Below are 25,832 nucleotides of genomic sequence, written 5' to 3' on the forward strand. Positions count from 1 at the left end.
ATCTTGCCCCTAAGTTCTTCATGACCCCTTTTTTTGTTTTTTAGATTCCATATGTATGTGTTAGCATACGATATTTGTTTTTCTCTTTCTGACTTACTTCACTCTGTATGACAGACTCAAGGTCCATCCACCTCACTACAAGTAACTCAGTTTCGTTTCTTCTTATGGCTGAGTAATATTCCATTGTATATATGTGCCACATCTTCTTTATCCATTCATCTGTTGATGGACACTTAAGTTGCTTCTATGTCCTGGCTATTGTAAATAGAGCTGCAGTGAACATTGTGGTACATGACTCTTTTTGAATTATGGTTTTCCTAGGGTATATGCCCAGTAGTGGGATTGCTGGGTTGTATGGTAGTTCTATTTGTAGTTTTTTAATGAGCCTCCATACTGTTCTCCATAGTTTGCCCACTTCTTGTCATTGACAGACTGGAGTGCTAGAAAGGTCAGGGAAAGCCCTTAACTTAAAAAACAAAAAACAAAAACAAAAAAACAAAACTCTAAGAAAAAGTATTCTCCAAGCCTTTAAAGTAGGGTCTATGTCTCATTCCACCTTTGCATCTCTCCATGATAATGACAGGCTTTACAGAGAAGGTGTTTAAATATTGAAGAATTAATACTGGCTTCTATAGTTGAGACTGTATCATTAGTTATGTCCTGACTCATGTAGCTGGAAAACTTAATTACTTTGGATTGTAGAAATAGACTTTAGTCAGGTCTAGAAAAATTCATGTGGTGGCCTATAGAATTAAAGAAAAATGCATCACTTCGACCAATATTTATTAAGTATGTGTTCACGTTCAATATTTATTTAGAGGGGAAACTGGTTTATTAATAGTAAAAATTCTTCCTCCCTCTCTCCCTCTCTCCCTCCCTCCCTCCCTTCCTTCCTTCCTTCCTTCCTTTCATCCTCTTTTCCTATTTTATTTTCTCCCAAACAAAATTTCACATCAATGAGAACATTAGGGAACGATAAAATATTTACTAAGGTGAAGTGGGGTGACAAGGAGAGGGTTGGTATGGCACTGTGCCTGCTGTTTCACAGTTTGCACACCAAGCTCAGTGAGCCCTACCTGGTTTTCCAAATTCCCCTTCTCATCCTCACAGCTACCAGGTTTCCTCCCTCTCTTTTCCCATCCACACTCTGCCATCTTGCTCCTGCCTCAGATTTTCTAGATCTGTATCTGGGATTCTCATTTTTTCCTTTCTTAGGCAGAGCAATTTAGTGCTGTAACAGTTTTAAATTCAAACTTTGACACTCCCACTCACTAGTTAAAACTGCTTACAGTAACATCAAAGGCCATTATATGAGGGACAAAAGTTTTACTCCTGTTTAACAAATAGAAGCTCCTCCAGATACCAAAATTTGCGTTCCTTAGAAGGCAATGGGAAATAAAAACTGACAAATCTGCTATGAGCAGATGACCATAGTAAAAGACAAAACAAGCAATTTCTTACATGACCTGCATAGGAGAGGGGCCCATTTACATCTTTCTATTGTGTTAAGAGTTGTCTTGATGTGTAAACAAGTTAAAATGATTCTCATGATATTTTAGCAACCTTTATGGAATGGAGTCCTGGAGGCATTCAACTTGTCCAACCTCTAATACACCCATAGTTATTGTGATAATGAAATTAACTGTGTCTGTTGAGAGATCTTTGACAGCAGTAATTGACATATGAATGCTTTAATGTACATCTAAGCCCATCTGAACACTTTCTTTCCCAGGATTTCTCTCCTGAAGCTACAGTGATGGGGTGGGTGGGAGGGGCTAGCCATCTCCATCATGCCTCTTTCTGTTGGTTCTCCCAGCTCTTCCACTTCATTCACTGCCCCTAACTCCTGCTACCTGGATTGCAGTCCCTGAAAAGAAATTTGTCTTTGTTTCCTGCTCTTTTTTCTAGGAACCCAAGCTAAGATACTCATTAAAAAAAAAAAAAGAGGATAAGATTGGGAAAATAACAATACTATAAACTCAAACTTTGCTTACTTTAAAGTGTTTTATGTACATGAGGTAAAGGGCTATATTTCCTTCTACTCAACGTTCTTTGAAATATCAGAAAGACTTTTTATTTTCCACTTTTCCCCCCAAAGTTTGAAAAAAATCCATAAGTGCATTAGAAAATCAAGAAATGTAAAGAATTTTTAGATGATAAAAAACAATTGAGATTATATTATAAGAGAATCAAGGGAAACTATGTCTCCAGATCCATCTCAAGCTTACCTGTATTTTTCCATCTCCACTGTCACCTTCCTAGACCAAGGTATCTTCCCCTCTTACTGGGGTTCCACCTGGTCTCTTTGCTTTGCTCTTGTCCTCCTACAATTCCTTCTCTATGCTTTTCCCACCTTCAAGCCTTTGTAATTTATTGTTGCCTCTGCCTTGGATGCTCCTTACCTGCTTCTTCCCGTTGGCTCCTTTTAGTTCACCTTAAACATCATTTTCTCAGGTTAGAGCATCTTCTGTCCTCCTGGTCTAAAGTCACCCTCTTCTTCTGCTTACCTCCCATCATTTCGTATTCCATTTATCTGTTACTTTCTTCATGGAATTTACCAAATCTGTTACAGTTTTTTATTTGTTTGTTTCCATATTAGTGGCTGTTTCTCTCATTAGAATATCAGTGCCATGAGAGCAGGAACCTGGTCTGTTGTCTTTATTGCCCTATCTCGGGTTTTCGGCACAGTTACTGACACACAGCATAGAAATAATGACACTTTTCTTAGGGCTCTTCACTCAGTCAATGAACACTGTACCAACTATGGAGCTAGATATTGGCAATCAAGAGGAAGGAAATAAGACCCTGCCTTCAAGGAGCTCTGAGTGGAGAAGAGTATGGCCTTTTATTTTCTGATGCATAGTTTGATCATTTGTGCTACATATTTTATTTTTTTACCATTATACTTTACCACACTGAATGCAGGATCTCAATCATCTTTGTATCTCTACAGAGGTTAGCATATACCATGAAAATAAAATCATATTTTTGATAGCATTTAAAAAGTTCTAAGGGAACTTTTATAAATATGATAAATTATTATTATTTTAATATTACTATTATTAATTGTCCAGTAAAGTATAATCAGCACTTCTTAACTATTTGTTAGTTACCAAATGAGATGTTTACGTAAAAGGGTGAGAAAAAGATAGTGGTGTTGGTGAAAAAGAAGAGTCTGAGTGGATGGTAGGTAAAGTGATCAAAAGAAAAATTAGATTTGAAAGCCAAATCCCATACTGCTGTGAGGATACTCTTCTGCTCATTTTCTTTCCTGGAACTTTAGGATAATTTAGTAATAATCATTTCTTTAGATGTCTGTAGGAAGTTAAATAATGAGTCTGCTGCAATTTCAACACCTAAGAACAAAAAGTTCACAAACCATAGCATATTTATCTACTTGAAAATTACCTCATTATTTTCCAGCTTCAGTGTGAGAAGGTTACACAAATTAATTAACAACATATGGTCAGCAACATTCATTTAATTGTGATCTTTTGGGAGAAGGAAATCATGTACCACTGTCACTGATGTGAGTTGGGAAGCGGGGGAACTTCACGCACCTGTAATTTTATTAATTATTAAAGAAGACCAATATAAATAATGCATTTCCTATTTTGTTTACTAAGCCAGTGGGACTCAGTATAGCCTGAGATAATATCGCTGCCTAAGACAAAGAAAATTCCAGCTGCTCATTACCGATAGTTTGCCAAAAAGGGATCTGGCTACTACAAGTGGATTTACAAAAATGCTGTGATCTAATGCTTAATAAATACAGCTTAATGATAATAATGTGAGCTACTGAGATGAAAATACTTGTAAAGTAAGACCTGGTGCCTTTTCAAATCAGGCATGTTCCCCAGACATCATGGAGCCGTGTATACTTTAGAAAGGAAATTTATGCATGTGTGTGGTCCCATATGAATGCTCACCAAAGGGGGACTTCAGCAGAGGAAAATTTTAATAATCAAGTGGATAGGGCAACCTGTTCTGTGTATGCTAGCCAGCATCTTTCCCCAGGTACCCTTGTTATTGCCCAGTGGGCTTATGAACAAAGTGGCCATGATGGCAGGGATGGAAGTTATGCATGGGCTCAGCAACATGGACTTCCACTGACCACTGCCAACTTGGCTATGGTCACTGCTGAAGGCCCAATCTGCCAGTAGGGGACACCAACTTTGAGTTCCTGATATGGCATCATTCCCTGGGGTAATCAGTGAGCTACCTGGTTGCAGGTTGATTACATGGGACCAATTTTGTCAGGAAAGTTCAGTGCTTTTTTCTTACTGGGATAGACACTCTGCATACAGATTTGCATACAGCATTGCTTCTGATCAAGGAATTCATCTCAAAGAAAAATGAGTATGGCAATGGGGCCATGCTCATGGAATTTACTGGTCTTCCCATGTTCACTATCCTGAAGCAGCTGGCTTGATAGAGTGGTAGGATGCCATTTGAAAACTAACTTACCACCTAACTAAGTTAGGTGACAGTTCCTTGCAGGGCTGAGGCAAGGTTCTCTTTAGGGCTGTATATGCTCTGAAATCAGCATACAATATATGATGCTGTTTTTTCCATGGTCAGGATCCTTGGACTCAGGAATCAAGGGGTGGAATGGGAGTGGCCCTACTCATCATTACCTGTAGTAACCCACTAGCAAAATTTTTGCTATCTGTTCCTGTAACTTTATGTTTTGCTGGCCTAGAGGTCTTAATTCCAGAGGGAGGAATGCTTCTACCAGGAGACACAATGTTTCCATTAAACTGGAAGTTAAGACCTGTCCACTGTGAAATCCTCATGCCTCTGACTCAACAGGCAAAAAAGGGAGTTCTTGTGCTGGCTGGAGTGATTGATCCTGATTGTCAAGGAGAACTTGGACTGCTTTTCTACAATGGCGGTAAGGAAGAGTATGTCTGGAATAAAGGAGATCCCTTAGGTTGTCTCTTAGTATTACCATGCCCTGTAAATATGGTCAACTACAGCAACCCCATCCAAGTAGGACTAATGGCCTAGACCCTTCAGGAATGAAGGTTGGATCACCCTGCCAGGTAATGAACCATGACCAGCTGAGATGCTGGGTGAAGGCGAAGAGAATACAGAATGTCTGGTAGAAGAAGGTAGCTATAAATATCAGCTACAACCACATGACCAGTTACAAAAATGAGGCCTGTAATTGTTATGAACATTTCCTCCGTATTTATTATGAATACGTTTGTGTATGTGTATAATATCTTTTTTCTTTCCTATATTATTCCCTTATCATGTAAGGTAAGATATATTGACTTGATATCAGTATTTAAATATTGTTGATTTTACGTTATAGTATTTAAGTTATTGGATGTCGGGAGAAGAGTAAACATCACTCAAGGACTTTACCTCTTTTTCTGGGAAAGGTATTGGTGCATTTTCAGTTGTATGTAGGATAGTTGTATCATGTTAGATGGAATTATGACCTTGTTATTGTTTTTATCTGGAGATTAAGTATGGTTTAAGGAGATGCATATAGTTGCCAAGTTGACAGCTGGTGGGCTTGTGATAGTTACTGTTATGTGTCAACTTGACTGGGCTAAGGGATGCCAGATAGCAGGTAAAACAGTGTTTCTGGTGTGTCAGTGAGGGTGTCTCCAGAAGAGATTAACATTTGAATTAGTAGACTGAGTAAAGAAGATTGCCCTCTTCCATGTAGGTGGGCATCATCCAATCTGTTGAGAGCCTGAATAGAACAAAAAGGCAGAGGAAGGGTAGTTTCACTCTCTCTGCTTGAGCTGAGACATCCATCTTCTGCCCTCTGACATAAGCGCTCCTGGTTCTTGGGCTTTTGGACTCAGACCAGGACTTACACCATCAGCCCCCTGACTCTCAGGTCTTTAGACTCAGAGTGAATTAGACCATTGACTTTCTTGGGTCTCCAACTTGCCGATGGCAGATCTTCTCAGTCTTTATAATCATGTGAGTCAATTCCTCATAATAAATCTTTTTGTACATATCTGTTATATCCTATTGGTTCTGTTTCTCTGGAGAACCCTGACTAATACAGTGTGTGTGTCTATGTGTCTATAGAGCTAGTATTTGATATAGGAAAGAATCCACTGAGAAGCATTGAAATAAAATGTAAAGAAAGAATAAAAAAAGGCATTTGAATCAAAAGAACCTGAGTACAACCTAAACATTGAAAATAAGGGAAAAATGTCCCCCCCCCTTTTTTTCATTCCCTCTATACACTTTCCTGATGATTTCACTCACTTCCAGAGCTTCAGCCCAGATGTCAGTGTATAAACGTGGACTAGAAGAGAAACTTTTAGCAAAAGTTTACCAGATAACATTCTATGAAAGACCCCTCACCTGAGATCTGCACAGGCATCTGCCTCTAGACATCTTACGTGGATACTCTGGTTCCTCAGACTCAGCGCACCCCAACCTGTACCCATCACTTCCCCTTGCAAACCTGTGCCTCAGTGCCATCACCATCCAGCCAGTCTCCCACAATAAGCCCCAGATTCACCCTTTTCCCCTCCTTTCCATTTACTCCTCATATTTGATTGTCCATTGACTCCTGTTGCTTCTACTTCAGAACTGTCTTTTGAATGCAAGCCTCTGTCCTCTGCCTCCCTTCCCCCTGACTAAGTTCAGACTCTTATCAACAGAGTCCAACAGGTCTTTGCTTCTCCAGTCCTTCGGAATTTCTCTCCATCTGCCATTACTGCTGCGAGAACAGTTCCCCAGTCTGCAGACCACTGGAGATGATCAAACTCCTCATCATGTCACAAAGGCCCCTCACAGCCGGGTCCTGTGACAACCATTCACTCTTCCTAAAGCCCAGCTCTTGGGAATTCTTAACCATTCCCCCAATATACCAGGCTCCTCTACACTTTCACTCCTTTGTATCTGCAACTCCCCCTGCTTGGAATTCCTCTATTCCTTCTTCCTGCATTCTCCTTGAAGCCACCTCCAAATGGGTGACAATCTTGGTTACTGGTTAAGACTATGGGCTATGGAGACAGATAGTCTGGTTTGAAATCCTCCACCAACTTGCAGTGTGATCTCAGGCAAGTCACTTAACTTCCCTTGTCTTGGGTTCCATGTCCATAACCTGGGAAGATCAGTAATGATACCCATATCTTAAGATAGTTATGAGAGTTAAATGATAAAATATATGTAGCAGGACTCCACATCCCTTCTTAGAACAGTAAATGTATAATAAATGTTAGATACTATGACCAAAATTTCTCAAGGCAGAGTTAGCTCTTCCCACTTCTTGGATCTCTAAAGATGAGGGCTCTGGTATCTGGAAACTTTGCTCAGAAGGACAAGTGATGTCCTGAGTTTCGAGAAAATTACTAGGGGAGTTTTCATAGTTAGGGCAAGGAAAATCATTCTTTATTTCTTCAGAGTCCTAGGCACTGGGGATACAAAGTAACCAGTTTGTTGAATAAGCCTGTTGGAACTAAAGTGCAAAATTATATTTTTCTTCCCTCAGTTTTTAAAACTTTCTCAGCCACTGGATAAGAACCCATCAAGTCCTATAGATATTCTGTTCACTCTTGAGTAATTGACATTCTCTAAGCTAAGTCACAAACTCTGTCTCAATTCAGTCGAATTTCCAGTCTAAGACATGATTAAAGTTTTAAACTTGATTTAGTGCTATTTCGTTTCTTTGCTCCAGCTCTGCCTGCTTTAGGCTAAAAGCCTACAGTGGGAAAGTGAGTATGGTGTTGGATAATGATAAACAAAACACAGACCTATTTTTCAAGCTTACTGTCTTTTGTGGGGACAGACAAATGGTAGATTGGATTACAGTGTGACATATACTGTAATAGAGGTATGCTTATGGGCGTAGCAAAGCAGAAGAAGGGTGCTGAAATCAAGCTGTGACATGAGGAAGGCTTCCTATAAGAGATGAAACATGATCAAAGCTCAGTCTCACAGGACTGGTGACAGTTTCCAATAGAGGAAGTAGCATGTGCAAGGCAGAAAAAGGATCTTGAACCTAAGGATCACTTGCCAAAGGGATTGGGTTTGCCATAGATCCCAAGGGAGTTACTTTTGCCAGCTGTGCTACTAAAATGTATATGACCACACAATGTAGGCGTGGAATGTGGTTTAGATATGGATTAGATTAGATATGGAAAATATTGTGGGTTGATATTTTGGGTTCTCTGATTTACTAGCTGCCTGATCTTGGGCAAGTTGTTGAACCTCTTTGAGCCCTAGTTTCTTCACCTAAAATGGAGAGATTGTTACTCACCTCAAAGTGTATAAATTTAAATGAGGAACTATATATGCAGAGTTCTTTGTACTATCCTATTGGTTCTGTTTCTCTGGAGAACCTTGACTAATCCAGTGTATGTTTGTGTGTGTGTATGTCTGTGTGTCTATGGAGTTAGTACTTACTTAGTTTGGGCTTAATAATTGTTCATTTACTGAAACTATCTCCACTCCCTGCTTTTAATTTATATTGAGGACAGATTGGAGGAGCAGAAATTATATGGCAAAGTCAAGAATAGCATTTCTAGATATTGAGACAGCATGGACCTGAATTAGCAAACTGGTAGTGGGATGGGAGAAAAACCACATATAGTTGGAAACAGTGCCCTAAAAGAAATAGACCAGCTATGTCTGTTGTCATTGTTAATTTTCAATTACATTTTGATTTGCCCACTCACTGATTATGTTTGTTTGTCTGGCTTCAGGATCCATCATCTTTATGATATTTAAATGTAGCTTTGTACACAATTTGAGATCCTCAAAGAGAAGTTATTTCTATCAAAAAATGATTTGTACATTAAAATAAGCTGCCACCTAGGAGATTATAACCTAGAGGCATCATTACTTTATTAGCTGAGCCCAAAATTGTTGGATTAAGATTACCTCAGATGAAGAGGTGGCATATGATTCTTAATTGCTTTAGATTTCTAACACAGCTTATTTTGGTTTAACTAAAATACATGTCCATTTATTTGAGGTACTCTGCCTAGAAAGGTGGGGCTGTGAAGTCAATGCAAATAGAGGAGAATCATCAAAAGGAATATAGTGGAAATGGCACCAGAGGAATCAGAAAACCTGGGTTTGTTTCTGGCTCTGTCACTGACTAGTTGGGTAACTGGAAAGGTTGCTTGTAGGATAAATAAATATGGTAAGATGAATATGGGGCCTGAATGGTGAAGTAACTGATAATGTATTTCCTTTTGTATCCCCCCTCTCATCTCTTTCTTTACTTCATTATCTTTTACCTGTTCAAACCATAAGCCTCAATTGTTACCAGAGGCTCACCTGGATATGAAAGAATTTTGTAAGAGTGAGGGTGATATGCCAACATGAGTGTGTGGATATGACTATATTACTGGTTCTTTCTTTTTGTGACCTTTTTGTTGTTATGCCAAACCAGAATTTCTTTTAGTGACTTTGATCTAGAAACTATTATTATTCTTAATGAAAAGTCTTTCACATAATTCATATAATTTAAAAAATCATGAATATTTACCCATATTATTCATATTTACTAATAACACTTCCAATGCTTTTGATGACAGAGTAGCTTAAAGCAGGTCAATATTTCAGGATAATTATTTGTGTGTTACCTGTTGCTGAATTTCTTCAGCAAATAGTACCATTCTTGGTTTGTGACTTAGATGACAGTAGAGAGTCAATCACTAATGTGAACTGAATGTGAAAATAAGGACTTGTTTGTTTCCTGGTTGATTGCTTTAATTCTGATTTGATTTCTTTACACCAAAGGAAGTGAACATGTAGTAATTCAGATGGAAATTTAATATCCTGTCTATGCAGTACAAAATTGGAGTGGGAAACTGAAGCTTTTTTTGCAAAACATTCTATATTAATATCATGCCAAAAATGTTTTTTATTGAATGTCTAGAAATATGGTCCTGTTGTAAGATTTAGTACACAAAGAGTGTCCCAATCCATACCTACCTTACAAGCTGAGGATTTTCCCTTGATAAATAGTCTCTTTACTAAACTCTCTTTGAATTATCTTAATTTGGTTGTACCAACTGTTTCCTGCTGGCACCCTGACATGTATTTTTTTTTTTTGCGGTATGCGGGCCTCTCACTGTTGTGGCCTCTCCCGTTGCGGAGCACAGGCTCTGGACACGCAGGCTCAGTGGCCATGGCTCACGGGCCCAGCCAGTCCACGGCATGTGGGATCTTCCCGAACCGGGGCACGAACCCGTGTCCCCTGCATCGGCAGGCGGACTCCCAACCACTGCGCCACCAGGGAAGCCCCCTGACATGTATATTTAATGGACTATTATGAGAAGATCTCTTAGTTTATGTCACTGTTCATCAAAGAAGGGGCCATGGTGGGTCAGTGATGACTGCCATGAGCTCAGCTAGAGGGAGGTGAGCATAGATGTCCAGAATTAGCTCTTTCACAAGCCTCCTCTGGTTCTAAATGTTCTATGACTCAATGTGTAAGAAACTGAAGGAAGCCTATTACATTTTGGACTTTTACATTACTATGGGGAATCTGGACTGGGATGATTAGACAAATGTAGTTTAAAGGAAGTTACAAGCAAGGTGTGCCTAAGAAAACCAGAGATGAATCCATACACACAGTCTTCCTGTAAATAGTGCCTTTCAACTATTGTTCATTATTTTCAGTATTGGATTATTTTTCACCAAGTGTTGCTTTTTTGTTAAGTGTTAATTCTAGGTCAATGTTTTCTTATATGTAGCAATATACAGATTATAAAAAAATATACAATAGTTAGACAAGCCTCATTTGGCAATATGGCAAAAGTATTTACTACCAATTAGTAGTATTAAAAACCATTCCTAGGGCTCTGGGTGTATTCTCTGGATTGCAATTCTTTTTACTTTCCCATCTACCTCTCAAGTTAAAACAGAAACTGCTTATACTCATGAACTTTGTCTGGTAGTAATACCCTTGGGCTTTCTCGTATATTTTCCAAGAGTGTATATGTGGTCAGAAAGCCAAATGTGCCTATTTCAGCCCTCACTGTGGTAAGACTCATGAGATGATTTGGGGTCACCTTTCTCCTGGTAAGGTTTTTATCCAGTTTCATTTTCAAAGAGGATCAACGACCAAAACTGCTTACAATCCACAGCATGAGAAAAAACTTTAAAGGAATTTTTCTGTTAGAAAAAGTTACTAGAGCATTCCTGTCAAGTTATCTTTGTGGGATTTGATCATTTGAACATTCAGTAGTTGATAGAATTTGACAGCTGCTGCAGCTGTCTTTTTTTTTTTTTTTTTTAAAGATACTCCTTTAAGGGACTTATATCATGGTTCTCCTCTCAAAACAGTGACCCAGAGCACTTGCCACTTTTGCCCACAGAAGCTAAACCTACTAGTTACTGGGAAAGAATATATTACTTGGCTATAGGATGCTAATAGTAAAGATAATTCTTCTTATCTTTGTTTTCCAAATTACTTTCACATATGCTTGGTTATGTTATCTTTGGGATAATGTAATGAGGTTCTTAGGGAAAGTGCTTTATTTTTGGTTTACAGATGAGAAATCTGAGGCAGAGAACTGTTATTATCAGGCAGCACTAGAACCCTAGATTATTAGTTCATAATAGGCTTTAATTTTCATTTTCATGAGTAATTCATATTTAACATACGCCACATAATTTAACCATAGGAGAGAATTGCCCATTCATATTTAGGCTCCTAAAAATGGTCTAGTAGTTGAAGATAATACTCTCCACTTTCAAGATGCCCAATATTTTTAATGCTATTTTTTCATCTATATATTCCAACTTGAAGCACCAGTGTGATTTGATGCTTGAGACAAGGCACAGACCATTAAATAGACTTGGGATTTTGTATCCCTCACTAATCCCCTCCCAGCCCCTTTCTGCTTATTTCTTTACCCTACAGCAAAGGCTGAGATTCTTCTCCACATGAGCCCCGTATTTGGAGTTTAGAGCATATGGGTCATAGCACCACAGTAAAAGGAAAATAAAGATTTATACAGATGACTTTGGCAATTCCAACCCTCTTTGTTCCAAAGAACAAAAATTCCTTTGGCATGTTGTGTCAAAGGACTTGCTTGCACTACCTTCATATCGTTTGCAGGAAATGTATATAATTGAGAAGATCTCATCTGGAAAATCTAGAGTAATTATACTAATGAGCAATAAAAAGGAGCTGGACCTGCTGATCCCAGAGATCCTTTCAGCTTTAACAGCCTGGAATTTCAAGTATTAACAAAGAATTTGATCTCCAAATGATTGAGCTATTGTGTGTTAGGCAGAGAGCAAAGGGGCATGAGGAAGGGAGGGTTTCAATGTCCATGTGACCTAAGAAATGAGGATTGAGAGAGAGCAATCCCAGGATGAAGGAGCCTTGATGAAAAATATTATAGAAGCAAACTTAGAGAAATCACAGATAGTCATAAAGTTGAAGTTTGACTGGGAATGGAGATAATTACATGGACTTGGAACAGAGGAATTGGGAACCAAAATGTCAGCTTAGTGCTGCATTCTGGAATTCAAGCATGTGGGTTCAAATCTCAGCTCTGTCCTCAATTGTACATCTGTCCATATATGATTCAGTACCGAACAGCATACACATCTTAGAGCAGTGATTTCCAAACTTATTTGGATATTAGAGCACTAGACTCATCTGAGGAGTTTTGAAAAAATACAGGTGGCTGGGTCCACTTCTGGAACAGTTCAATCAGAATCAGGGACTTGTTGGGGACTGGGGTGGTGGGGGAGGTAGGCTTGAGAGCCTGGTTTGAAAGCCACAGGTTTCTAGCCATGAATCTCACATTTTTGTGTGTCAAAATCAACTGGGGTGTTTTTTAAAACAGATTGCTGGGCTCTACGCTCATTGAAAGTGTTCCTGGTGAATTTGAGGTTCTTTCTTTGTCGTGAAAGGATTCAGAGATGCAGTGATAGGTAAGAATCAGATTTATTTAGACAGAAACACACTCCATAGACAGTGTGGGCCACCTTGGAAGGCAAGAGGCAAGAGGCTTCAAAATATGGCATGGTTAATTTTTATGGGCTGGGTAATTTCATAGGCTAATGAGTGGGAGGATTATTCCAGTTATTTTGGGGAAGGGGTGGGGATTTCCAGGAATTGGGCCACCTCCCACTTTCTGGCCTTTTATGGTTAGCCTCAGAACTGTCATGGAGTTGGTGGGTGTGTCACTTAACATGCTAATGTGTCACAATGAGCTTATAATGAGGCTCAAGGCCTAGTGGAAGTTGAATCTTCTGCCATCTTGGACCCAGTTGGTTCTCACTAATTTTTGTCATGTACTACAGCTATGTCATTCTTTTAGAGGTTGTGCACTGCTCCCTTCCCTCCTGTTTCAAAAGTGAACATCATCAGGTCAAATAGTTTGTCCACAGATCAGAGTGTTGCAGGAAGGGACATCTCTTCCAGGGTTCGAAAGTGGGCTCTTAAAGTGTTAGAGTGGGTCTAGCACTCAGAAATGAATTGTCCAAGGAGACACATGCTGACAAAGAGACTTTATTGGGAAGGGCTGCCTGGGCAGTAAGGGAACCCAGGAGAACTGCTCTACCATGTGACTCACAGTCTCAGCTTTATGGTAATGGGGTTAGTTTCCTGGTTGTCTCTGGGCAATCATTCTGACTCAGGGTCCTTCCTGGTGGCACGTGCATCGCTCAGCCAAGATGGATTCCAGTGAGAAGGATTCTGGGAAGTTGGTAGGCATATGGAATGGTGTCTCTTCTCTCCTTTTGACGTTTCCCAAATTCTTCTGGTTGGTGGTAGCTTGTTAGTTCCAAGTTCCTTACCAGGACCTCCTGTTTTAAGATAACTCATGCCTGGCCTGGGTGGTTTCAGTCAGTGGTTCCCCTAACAATAGTATTCAAATCTATGACTATCCTAAAAATACCTGATACTTGATTTTATTAAATATAAACAATGACACAAGAGGAGCACAAAAAGAAGATGAAGCAGAATAATTCTATGTAAGATGAAAGACAAGTTGAACTCTAGCACATACATGGAATTGAACAGAATTCAATTGTTAGGAATTTTGTGGTTAAGGTCCCACACATTTTCTTTCCCCTCATAAGTCGAATTTGTAGATTGGCTCCTCCTGACACCACAGGTCACCTTTTAAATGTTGACTTCAGTTGATTTTCTCAGGTGAGAAATGAATTTTATTAAATATTCTAAGAATATCTCATGTACTAGAAAGAAAAATATGATTGCTATCAGGTGAAAAACACTACTATGAAAAGAGACCAGTGTAGATATGAAAAATCCAGTCCTAAAGCATACAGAATACAGTCTGAACAATGTCGTAATGGCAGAATAAATAGAATTCTTGCTTGTTTGCTCTTACTGATGTCTTTTCAGAGGATCTGGAAAGCTTTGTGTGTGGTGTGGTTTTTTGTTTTTTGTTTTTGGTTCTCTCATTTAATGAGGTGGAGTATTCTCTATTCTAGAGCTTTGTCACACAAGATGTGGTCCACAGACCTGGACATGTGTTAGTAAAACAGGATATCAGGTTTTTCCATAGACATATAAAATCAGAATTTACATTTTCACAAAATTCCTAGGTGAGTTATAGGTCTTTTTAAGTTTCAGAAGCTGTGCTACAACATTCCAACATTGTAAATCAGGGGTTGTGGGGAAGCAGATCATAGTCTAACAGAGAGCATGAAGATACGTTCCCCTAGATACTGCTCCAGTTAAGATATGCATTGGGTGCAAACAAATAGGCAGAGAAAAAAAAGATGTTAAAGAAGAAAAACCATAGTTGGTTGTCCTCCACCTGCCTTGGCCACATAGTGTAGAAATTTGGGCCTATATTGGGTGAGAAAAGTTTCAGAGGATGGTGAGACCCTTTCATGGCATTAGCTGAGGCCACTGGCTATCTTGGTTCTAGTTGCTTTATCTTTCTAAGGTGAACCAAGTCCTGATAGAAAAACAGGGGAATGAATACAAATAGTAAAAGCAATCCCATTGTAACTGGTTTTTGAAAGTCTATCCTAATGGATACAAACATGCAAGGGTCTAATTTCTTCTCATCCAGTGCCTTTGACATTATTCTGTTGAATCTGGCTTTCCTAGATCTTAATAACATCTTTGTCAGATCTCATAGCTTCCAAATAAATTTCAGTTATTAAGTCTAGTCCAGTCCAATATAAAACTTCAATCACACCTACCCCTTCTTCCTAGCTCAGGGTTCATCAGTGGCCTGAGGGGGCATGCAGCATTGGGGGGAAGGAAGCCCTTGCTATTAAAGTCCACTTCCCTCCCCTTTTCCTCTTCTGGTGTGTTGGGCTAGGGAGGAAGGAGATGGAATGAGAGGGAGAAGATAGAAATAGATGTATGGACACATGTGTAAGCTTTTTAGGTGGACTGTGGGAGGGACTCCCACTTCATAATTACTCTCATGGAAGATCCATCTCCAGCTCAGACTTCTCCCTTGGCCTCCAGATTCCTTCACCGTTAGTATATCACATGGCCATAAGCTCCTGCTGCTTCCTGAAGCAACAGAGAGCCCTCCTATTTAGAGTGTGAGCTCATAACTCAAGCCTTGCTACTACGTTCCAGTGTTCTCTTGACATATGAGAGACTCATACATCACTCATACATCACCCATCACTCACATACTCAAACATCACCAGACACCACATGGCTTCTGTTCCCTCCCTTCACTTTTGCCATCTGTGTTCAACTTTCTTGTCTGTTCAGATTAGCAGTAACACTGGGAATGAGATGCTAGTCTCTTTTTCCTGTAGACACCCCCAAATCCTACAAGTGGGCCTTTTGGTGGAGCCCTCACTGGGCTTTTGTGGATGAGCACTCACCTTCCTTCCTCCTTCCATGAGGAAAAGCTTCATTACCCTGATTAGACCTTAGAATAGGTCATGTGTGAGTCTGTGGATCCTTAACCCCTTCTTCCCTTTCTCCCTCTCTAGTTTTCTGTTTCTGTCTCAGGGGAGAGTCCTGAGGGATGTTTTGGAGCAACAGAGAGAATATACTCACCTTTTACAAGAACTTGGAGGGGCTGTCTTGCTCCCCAGTTGCTTGTACGTTTATTTAGGAAGTGTGTTATTAGACAATTCTGGTCCTCAGTCATGAGGCCTCACTGCCAATTCCAGAATAGTAGGAAAGGTTCTACTCAGCAGCCCTTTACATTATAATATACAATATCTATTGATGATTTCCTTTGTACTAATTGTATTAAGCCTTTTATGTATTCTATTTCACTTAATCCATATGACAATACCATATGATAGTTCTATTGTTATTCTCTTTAAACAGTTAAACTCTGTAATGGACTTCTATTATATCTGGTTGCACAAAAAATATTTTTAAAAGCCTTCCCATTTTGTAATAATTCCATTGACTTATGTCTTACTATCCCAGTGAGGAAACTAACAAATGAAAACTTTGTTTTTGGAGAAGAATAAGTGATTTAGATTCTACTCATCAGATATACCTGCAAGAGACTTCATACAGAATTGAGTCACGTGGAGGGAAGAGGCATGGTGCTGAGTTTCCATTTTACAGCACGTACTGAGACAGAGAAAGTGTCTTAATCCGTTTGGGCTGCTGTAACAAAATACCACAGGCTGAGTAGCTTATAAACAGCAGAAATTTATTTCTTCCAGTTTTGGAGCCTGGAAGTCCAAGATCAGGGTGCCAGCATGGTCAGGTGAAGGCCCTCTTCTGGGTTGCAGACTTCTCATTGTATCCTCACATGGCAGAGAAAGAGCAAGGGATCTTTCTGTAACCTCTTTTATAAGGGCGCAAATCCCATTCATGAGGGCCCTGCCATCATGACCTAAACGCCTCCCAAAGGCCCCAAATCCTAATACCATCACTTTAGGGATTAGGATTTCAACGTACAAATTTTGTGGGGGGACACACATTTAAACAATTGCACTGAGAAAGGCTCTATTACTGACAATGATGGTAGCAGACCCCTGACTTAGGCACTTTCTGATGATGGCAGAGGCAGCAGTTTCCTTCTTGGTAGGTTGGTTCTGAGATGTAGCTCTGGGTGTCCTCCCCAGAAGCTCAGCTTGGATTCTGCCTCTACAGCCTTACAAAGATTCTGTGGGCTCTCTCTGTCTTTCTCTCTGCTTAAACCAGTAACACAGGGTTTGTTGGCTACAGCAAAGCACCTTGACCAGGACAACAACAGAACCAATATTGCTTCTATTCTTCATATTTGAAGAGGGAAGAACTGTAGACGTTAATGTGTTTTATAAAGACAATCCTTAGAAAAATCTGAAAGTCAGGACTATCAATGGTTACAATATTTCTCCACCACTAATAGATATAGCTTTACTCTAACAGTGTTCTATTGAAACTAAGATGCTTATGAGGAAGATATTTTAGATAACATGAAGACTCACTCTGGATTCAAAATATTATATTTAAGATTTTGCTTTTGCATTGATTTGCTGCATATGATTCAGCAAATTTTTTTCGCTGAAGCATAGGATCATGGAGTGAAAAATCAGAAGACCTGTTTGAGTTCCAGCACTGCCCTTTATTAGTTATATGGTCTTAGGCAAGTTTATTAACTGCTTTGAGACTCAGTTTCCTCATTATAAAATTGAAATAATCATCACAGTAGTATTTTCCATCCATTCAAGTTTTCTGGAAGATCAGATAAAAATGTTCTGTGGGCAATGAAAAGGTAAAATAAATAAAATAATAATTATTACAGCTATGGTCTTTTGAATAATCTCTGTGAGTAGAAAATGGTGGAAAGTAAATGCCAGATTTATTTATAATTTATTATATATAATGCCAGATACATTTATAACTTATTATAATTTAATTTATTATAATCTGGCTTTTCTCTAAAAAGCCAGATTACTAGGAGAAAAAAGGAAAGACATTTTTAGGAAGGCATAGAGAACATATATATTTCTTTGCATGCAAATGTCTTTTTTTTCAAATTATGTAAGGCCTCTGATCAGAATATAGCAATTCAGGATCCCAGGAGAGTCAAATACATTTCATCTACAGTTCTGGACAGGATGGCCAATTTTCTGAATGTTTTATTACCCATGAAAACTTCTTATTCCCCAAATATTATTTGTTCAATTAAATAGAAGAATAGAAGAATAAATAGAAGAGTAAATAGAAGAATAGTAGAAGTTGCCTAGAGGTTCTTATGTCTCTGGAAAGTTGCTGGGTAGTTGCTAAGTCAAGTCTATCTTTTGAAGATGGAACACTGGGACCCTGGCACTTGTGTTGTCTAGTGAAAAAGGCCAAGGTCATTTCCATGGGGACTGCCCTTCTCCTGTTCTCTTCCCCGCCCCCACCCCCCTTCCTCAAAGGGTAGAGTAGGTCTAATGTGTAAAAGAGCCATGAATTCCTCTTGGGTGTACTGCATTCCCCCCTTCCCATCTGTGCTTCAGGATTACATCATTTTCCTGAGTGTAGAAATCAAAAGGAGCATTTTTCATAATTTGCAAGGGTGGCTATGGTAAGTCAAATCTGCTATAATAACTTTCAATTGTGTTCTATCTTCATTTTTACAATCATTATATGCATAGAATAGCTGGTGATAACTATATTCACTGGCACATGAGACCACTCCCTATGAGAAAAGCATTTGTAATGGAAGAATAGGCTGCACTTGTCATGCAACTGCTCTCAGCAGAGAGGATCAGATATCAGGAGCACAGGTGGAGAGATGGCAGAAGCCTGAAATCTTCAATATAATAACTTATTTCACAATATAGTGGTCCCTCCTTTACTGTGGTTTCACTTTCCATGGTTTCAGTTACCCACAGTCAACGATGGTCTAAAATATTAAATGGAAGATTCCAGAAATAAAATATATATAAGTTATAAAAATTGGGTAGTGTTCTGAGTAGCGTGATGAAATCTTGCACCACCCTGCTCCATCCTGCCTTAGTCATTTGGTAGCCTTCTGGGTTATCAGATCGACTGTAGTGGTATCACAGTGCTTGTGTTCAAGTAACCCTTATTTTACTTAAAACTGGCCCCAAAGTACAAGAGTAGTGAGGCTGGCAATGCAGATATTCTCTTAGTGTGCCTAATTTATGAATTAGACTTTATCATAGCTATTTATTATAGGAAAAATACATAGTATATGTAGAGTTTGGTACTATCTGTTGTTTCAGACATCCACTGGGGGTCTTGGAACATATCCTCCTGGATAAGGGAGGACAACTGTAAACTGACTGTGATCGGGTTCCCTGAGACTACTGGAGAAAGGGCGGAAAATTCTGTACAACTGATAGGATGCCTGAGCAAGATGACCCACACAAATATTGGAGTACAGTCAGAGCTTTGAGGAAGGAAAGCTGGAAATTTGGAGAAAGATTTGAACTTGGAAATGGGATGCAGAAAAAGTTTATTAAGATTTTTGGGGGCAAAGGAGCTTGGTGGAAATGTGCATTCTATTTATTAGAAACCCTTCCCATAAATAGTACTTGAATTGTGCTTTACAGCATTCAAAGAGCTCTTATATACATCAGTTCTCTTTTCATCCTCCCAAACAATCTGTGAAGAAACTATTTTGTTCCCATATTTCTTACAAGGAAACTGAGGCTAAACTTTATTGTTTAATTTGCTTAAGCTCACACAGCAAGTGAGTGATGGAGATAGATCATGTGACCTCAGCTGGGGCCCATTCTTTATTACCCCAGCTATCTTGCTGATTACATTGAGGATAATGGTGATGACTTTATTTTTTATTAAATTTTTTAAAAAAACATTACAGGGATTCTTTCTTCAGGCTAAGAAACTGAGGCTTGTAATGTCAGTTTTGAATTCTGCTTTATAGTTCCAAGGTGAAAAGCTTAGATCCTTTACTCTTTTTCAGATTTCTTGACTAAACAATGATATTATTTGAAGTTTTCTGATATTTGTCAAATTATTTAAGTCAACACATGGAAACAGCTTCAAGTTTAAAATGACTCTTGTAATCCCTTTCCTGTTTCTCTCCCAAGAATGATTTCCTCTTTTACCATTGGTTGACCTGTATGTTACTGTAAAAATCAGTTTGTGGAAGGCTAGTTATTTTTAAAAAGTTGATTTTTTTTTTACTATAATGGAAAAATGCTATTTTCAGAAGCATGAATTTAATTGTCTTAGCTTACTAGAGTCCCAAAGAACCAACTGTGATAGATGTAGCTACTACTGTCAAGTAAGTGATGCTATAAAGGAAAATAAAATTTTGGTAGAAAGATTAAACAATTACAGAAAGAGAAGAATGGGATTTTGTTGCCTAAAGACAATGATATAAACCGAGAAAGAATCCTTGTTGGCCGCCCCCTTGTCAGGAAAGGACATCTGTCTTTGAACATACACATAAATCATGAAAGTACAACTCCCCCAGGGAGGGGTAAAATTTTAAGCCTTAGCAGGATTTTAAGTCATAATTTACATAAACTCAACAGTCATTTGTAAGAAAAGGTTTTAACAGGGTTAGAATTAAGGGGGAAAAGCAGGACATGTGACTCTGGACACTTAAAGAGACAGGGTAATAGCATTCCTAGGGTGGTAACAAGGACTTTGGGAGGGGCCTAGTTCCTGATCTTTCTGAAGACAGTCCAGTAATATTCCTGCTCACTTTCTTATCTAACAAAGACAGGCTTAATATCCTGCAAACAAATTAAGAGATAAAAATATATAACCTTTTATATTACTTGGGTTTCTGATACAGACAGTGTGGCCAGACAGGATGTTTAGCCTAGTTGATTAAAAGCACTGAGCTAATAAGACCCCTAAAAATTATCTGTTCACAGTAAGCTTTGTGTCCTGGAAGAACAGTGCCTGCCTATGCCGAACTGTGCAGTAGACAGAGTTCATCTTGAGTGTCCCTTACTCCCACCTGCCTCCCCTGTCCCTGTCCCCAGAACTTTCCCACACTTTTCATTTCCCTAGTGCTCACTCACATCCTCTGGCTCACGGAGACTTCACACCAATGCCCCTCCTGGGTCTGCTTCTGGCTGTGTCTCTGCTGCAGCCCTTTCCTTTCTGCCTAGCTTCTATTTAAACTCACATGTCCCTGCTCTCCTGACCCCAAGGCCAGGTTTTCTGTTAGATGAGAGTATCTGATAACCCATGCTTTCCCAAACACAGCTGCTAGTGTTCCTCCAGATATCAGTAGATATAACTCAGGGGATAGAAAAAGAATTACTTGGCAAAATAAGTTTGTAAAATTCTGCATTCTATACCACCATCTTAAAGATTCACAATTCTCATTAGCATATTAAGGCTTGGTGAAGTCTTTCAGAAATAAATTTTTGAGATGAATTCAGTATGGAAGAGACTATTATAACAATAAAAACTAAGGTGTAAATTTTTATCCTTCCCAGAAACTATTATTTATTCTAACACATCTGTAGAAAAAAATGCGTTGACTTTGAGGAATGACCCTGATTTTTGGAGTTTCAGGCACAACAATGGGTATTGATGGGTAGTCTAATTTGGCACAATTCAAATTATTTCTGATTACTTTCTGCTCTGCTAAACTAAGCCACAGTCTTAGGGTAATTTGATGACTTCTTCTCCAATCAGAAAAAACTGGGGTAGAGTTTGGATAAGCTTAGGGCTCTTGTTTTAGCAATTTCTATGTCCATTATTTCCAGATATTCTTTTTTTTTTTTAATTTTAAAAGATATTCTTTTGAGAAGTGAAATGTTCTTCTTTTCCCATCAGTCCACTAATATCAGGTCACTCAACATTTAACATACGGGTGAGAGGGAGGGGATGTGGGGATGTATGTATACATACAGCTGATTCACTTTGTTATCCAGCAGAAACTAACACAACATTGTAAAGCAACTATACTCCAATAAAGATGTTAAAAAAAATAAAATAAAATATGGGTGAGATTGGATTCTTCTTTTTCTTTTCTTTTTTTTTTTTTTGTTTGTTTGTTATAGCCATCTCAGGTCAGGAGCAGAGTTCTCTGGTAATGTGATCAGATGACTAAATTGCAATCCTCTTCCATTCCATCCTCTGCTAAGGAAAATGATTTTATTTACCTGGGAACTGGGGTATTTTGGAAATTATATTTTAAAGTGATTATATTAAGAAGATGCCTTCTGGAAAGCCTCAAAATGAGCTCACAGACCTGAAAGAAATGTTTACTGCCTTAGGAATTTAGGCTGTCAAATGGAATCTGGAGGAAAATGCTGTCAATTTAGTTTCCTTCCTCCCTTCCTTCCCTCTGTGTGACCAGAGCACAAGATCTCTCTTTCTGTCTCATTCTCTCTCTGGATGCCAGCTCTTGTTTCCCATAATATAGACATTTATTAGTTCTCTGGTCTAATAAAATTTTTTGAAAATTCTAATATTTTAAATCAAAGCTTTTCATCTGTGACTATGGTGGTTAAGTTTCTAACTTTGATGGAAAATCTCCTATTTCCACCAGTTCAGTCTATGAAATAGTTGCAGTGGATATGATTGGAAGCTTTTCTCTGATAATGTCTTCCCCTTCCCTTACTTTTTGTTAAGTGTGAGTAGAGATGAACCATTCTGTAAATCCAATATAATGATGTCTGAAATACAGGATTTGGGAGGTTCTACAGAAATCATTTGGACAGTTTTATCAGACATACTTATTCAATCATGCACTGCAAGATTCTACTGATGACTATGGTAAATTCTAGAGTAGAAACCTGTTTTTGAAATACCGAGCTCCTTAACATGCCACGTATGTGTACCTTTAAAAAATTTGTTATTGGGCTTCCCTGGTGGCGCAGTGGTTGAGAGTCCGCCTGCCGATGCAGGGGACACGGGTTCGTGCCCTGGTCCGGGAAGATCCCACATGCTGTGGAGCGGCTGGGCCCGTGAGCCATGGCCGCTGAGCCTGCGCGTCCGGAGCCTGTGCTCTGCGGCGGGAGAGGCCGCAACAGTGAGAGGCCCACGTACCGCAAAAAAAAAAAAAAAAAAAAAATTCCTTACTAAGGAAAATTTATCTTAACTTTATATATGTGTGTGTGTGTGTGTGTGTGTGTGTGTATATATATATATATATATATATATATATATATATATATATATACTTATTATTAAATAGCTAACATACCTATCAGATAGAACTTTATTTATTTATTTATTTATTTTTGGCTGTGTTGGGTCTTCGTTTCTGTGTGAGGGCTTTCTCTAGTTGCGGCGAGCAAGGGCCACTCTTCATCGCGGTGCGCAGGCCTCTCACTGTCGCGGCGTCTCTTCTTGCGGAGCACAGGCTCCAGACGCACAAATTGAACTTTAAAGTGCCAATTTACTGATTAACTTAAGGAACATCAATCAAAAGAGGTAGTGACTAGCCAGTCAGCCGAGAAACACATCAGTCATATTAACTGGGAATAGTTGTATATACAGTTTTGACATTAGTCAATAAGAATATGTCAGTAACTTATCTAGAGGCTTAAATCACATTTAAAGATTTATTTCTGCTTGTGACAGAGCCTGTCCCTGAAGAGAACATCACGGGCAGTTGAGCGTATGCTTCTTTGAAAAAGCTTCTCATTCAGCATTGAGGTTGAATTATGTCTGCATGATTCATGTAATTTATGCTGCATATTTCTTTATGAGAGAGAACTTAGAATAAGCATGCAAGCTAAGGAGCATCTAGTAGGATGTTATTAATTACCAACTCACCCCAAAGTTCTGTGGTCAAAGGGCCACTGATAAGGGCAACTGTAGGGAAAATGGTAAAGCTGTACCCACTGTAAAGTTAACTAATTGGGAATCCTTTTCCTACCTAAGGAACTATAAAGTTTTCATGAGGCAGTGGAAAGGTTTAGTGTCTGTCCTTGAAGTCCAGCCTTGATTTGTCCTCCTTTTGGGGGGTATATCTCATATTCTAAACCTTTGTCCTTTATCTACAAATCTCTCCACCAAATATCAATTGAAACTTACCTTCTAGGATGTATTCCCTCGAGGCTTAGTCTTTATTTCCTGTAATATTGGTTAATTATTTTAGAATTTGTGTATTCTCCGGCAAAAGGCATACTGGAATTTCCCTAGTAATATAGAGTGGTGGTATACATAAGAATCAGGGTGGATTTGGGGAAAAGTGACTGACCTGATGACCTGCGGACACCTACAAGGTTCATGGATGTGCTGTGTTCATGAGAGGAGTGAACGTAGATGTGATTAAGTGAGTCACCTCCTGGATAAAATAATAATTTTTTTCCTCAAAAGAAAACTCAAGGGTTATCAGTTATTTAGTTTAAATTGTCTATGAAGTAGACAAAGTAATATAGCTGACTTGTAATGTATTAAGCTAGAGGATTTATAGTTACAGTATACAGATAAAGTTCACAAAATATAAGGCCACGAAGGCTTGCTAAACCCTTCTATTTATAGTCAAGATAAAGAATTAAAGTGTGGTTTTATAACATTGCCTTTACAGTAATTATGGTGGGCAGAAAGACATAGAAAGCACAAGACAGATATATATTGATTATAGTAACATGTTACTATAATAAATTGTAGTAGAAACACTGTGTTTAGTGGAAATGATTGGTGAGTTTAGCTTCTAATTATAGAATCAAGAGGGAGAAATTCAAACTTTTACTAATATTTCAAAGTTATGTTATATGACTTCTCAAATAAAATATTTATGAATTGATATGAAGGTGATATATATGAGTTTATTTGAGTCCTCTTTTATTTATGCACTATGATCTACTTGTCTTTTAATAGTTCTTAAGAATAAGGGCTTATTTTATGTTTCTTCTAAATATTTTTATTTAAATTAATTTTTATTGGAATATAGTTGATTTACAATGTTGTGTTAGTTTCTGCTGTACAGCAAAGTGAATCAGTTATACATATACATATATCCACTCTTTTTTAGATTCTATTCCCATATAGGTCATTACAGAGAACTGAATAGAGTTCCCTGTGTTATAGGTTCTTATTAGTTATCTATTTTGTATATAGTAGTGTGTATATTTCAATCCCAATCTCTCAGTTTATCCACCCCCCCGCTGTCCTCCCTTGGTAACCATAAGTTTGTTTTCTACATCTGTGACTCTACTTTTGTTTTGTAAATAGGTTCATTTGTACCATTTTTTTAGATTCCACATATAAACGATATCATATGATATTTGTCTTTCTCTGTCTGACTTACTTCACTCAGTATGGCAATCTCTAGGTCTATCTATGTACATATATTTAAGTGCATCATAAGACTATGATTACAACAAAAAAACAAACATGCTCATTTACATGTAATTTTACAAGAGGATGAATGCAGATGGGATTCTAATTAGAACTGTATTTATCAATTAAGTAAATAATGTGTTTGCCTCTTGGTGAAGCAATGTGAGTGACAACCCAGGACATATGGTCTTACAAAGACAAAAATGTTATGCTGGAGGACACCACTATCTCATTGCTCGGGGAGAGGAGGGGCTGGGTAAAGATGTGTGAGCACCTCCAAATCCCACCTCATCCTAAGCCAGTGTAGGGCTATTTGGAATGTGTGGCAATGGTAGCCATGCCCAAGGTAGAATTGGAAGGGTTTATTTTGCCTCTTACAATCTGGCCTGCGAAAATGGTGTCCCTCTAGATTTCTTCAGAAGGGTGATTGCCTTCTCATTCTACTGGAAGCCTCTTTTCCAAACTATTTTTAGAAGAGCTCACTGTTTACATCTCTAGAGGCCCAATGGAGTCCCAGGTTTGAATTTCAAGAAGTGACTAGAGATCACAGAGTTATTTTCTCTATTATTAAGTCCTAAAATGTAAAATGAACATTCTGTCTGCTCTGAAGGATAATTGAAAGCCGATAGATGTCCTCTTGTGTTTGTGGTTTTGTTTTAGCATGTTTTTTTTCACCCCCCAGGGAAATCCAAGGGAACATCTTCTGGTATATACATTTATAGATTTATCTTCT

General features: G+C 38.6%; 1 pseudogene; it reads left to right on the forward strand.

The window, feature by feature from the left end:
* The first annotated feature begins 4,611 nt into the window (after positions 1-4,611).
* LOC132486760 (small ribosomal subunit protein eS12-like) overlaps positions 4,612-25,832 on the forward strand; it is an 87,028-nt pseudogene continuing 65,807 nt past the window's right edge.

Source organism: Mesoplodon densirostris, chromosome 3 (assembly GCF_025265405.1).
Source record: "Mesoplodon densirostris isolate mMesDen1 chromosome 3, mMesDen1 primary haplotype, whole genome shotgun sequence".
NCBI lineage: Eukaryota > Metazoa > Chordata > Mammalia > Artiodactyla > Ziphiidae > Mesoplodon > Mesoplodon densirostris.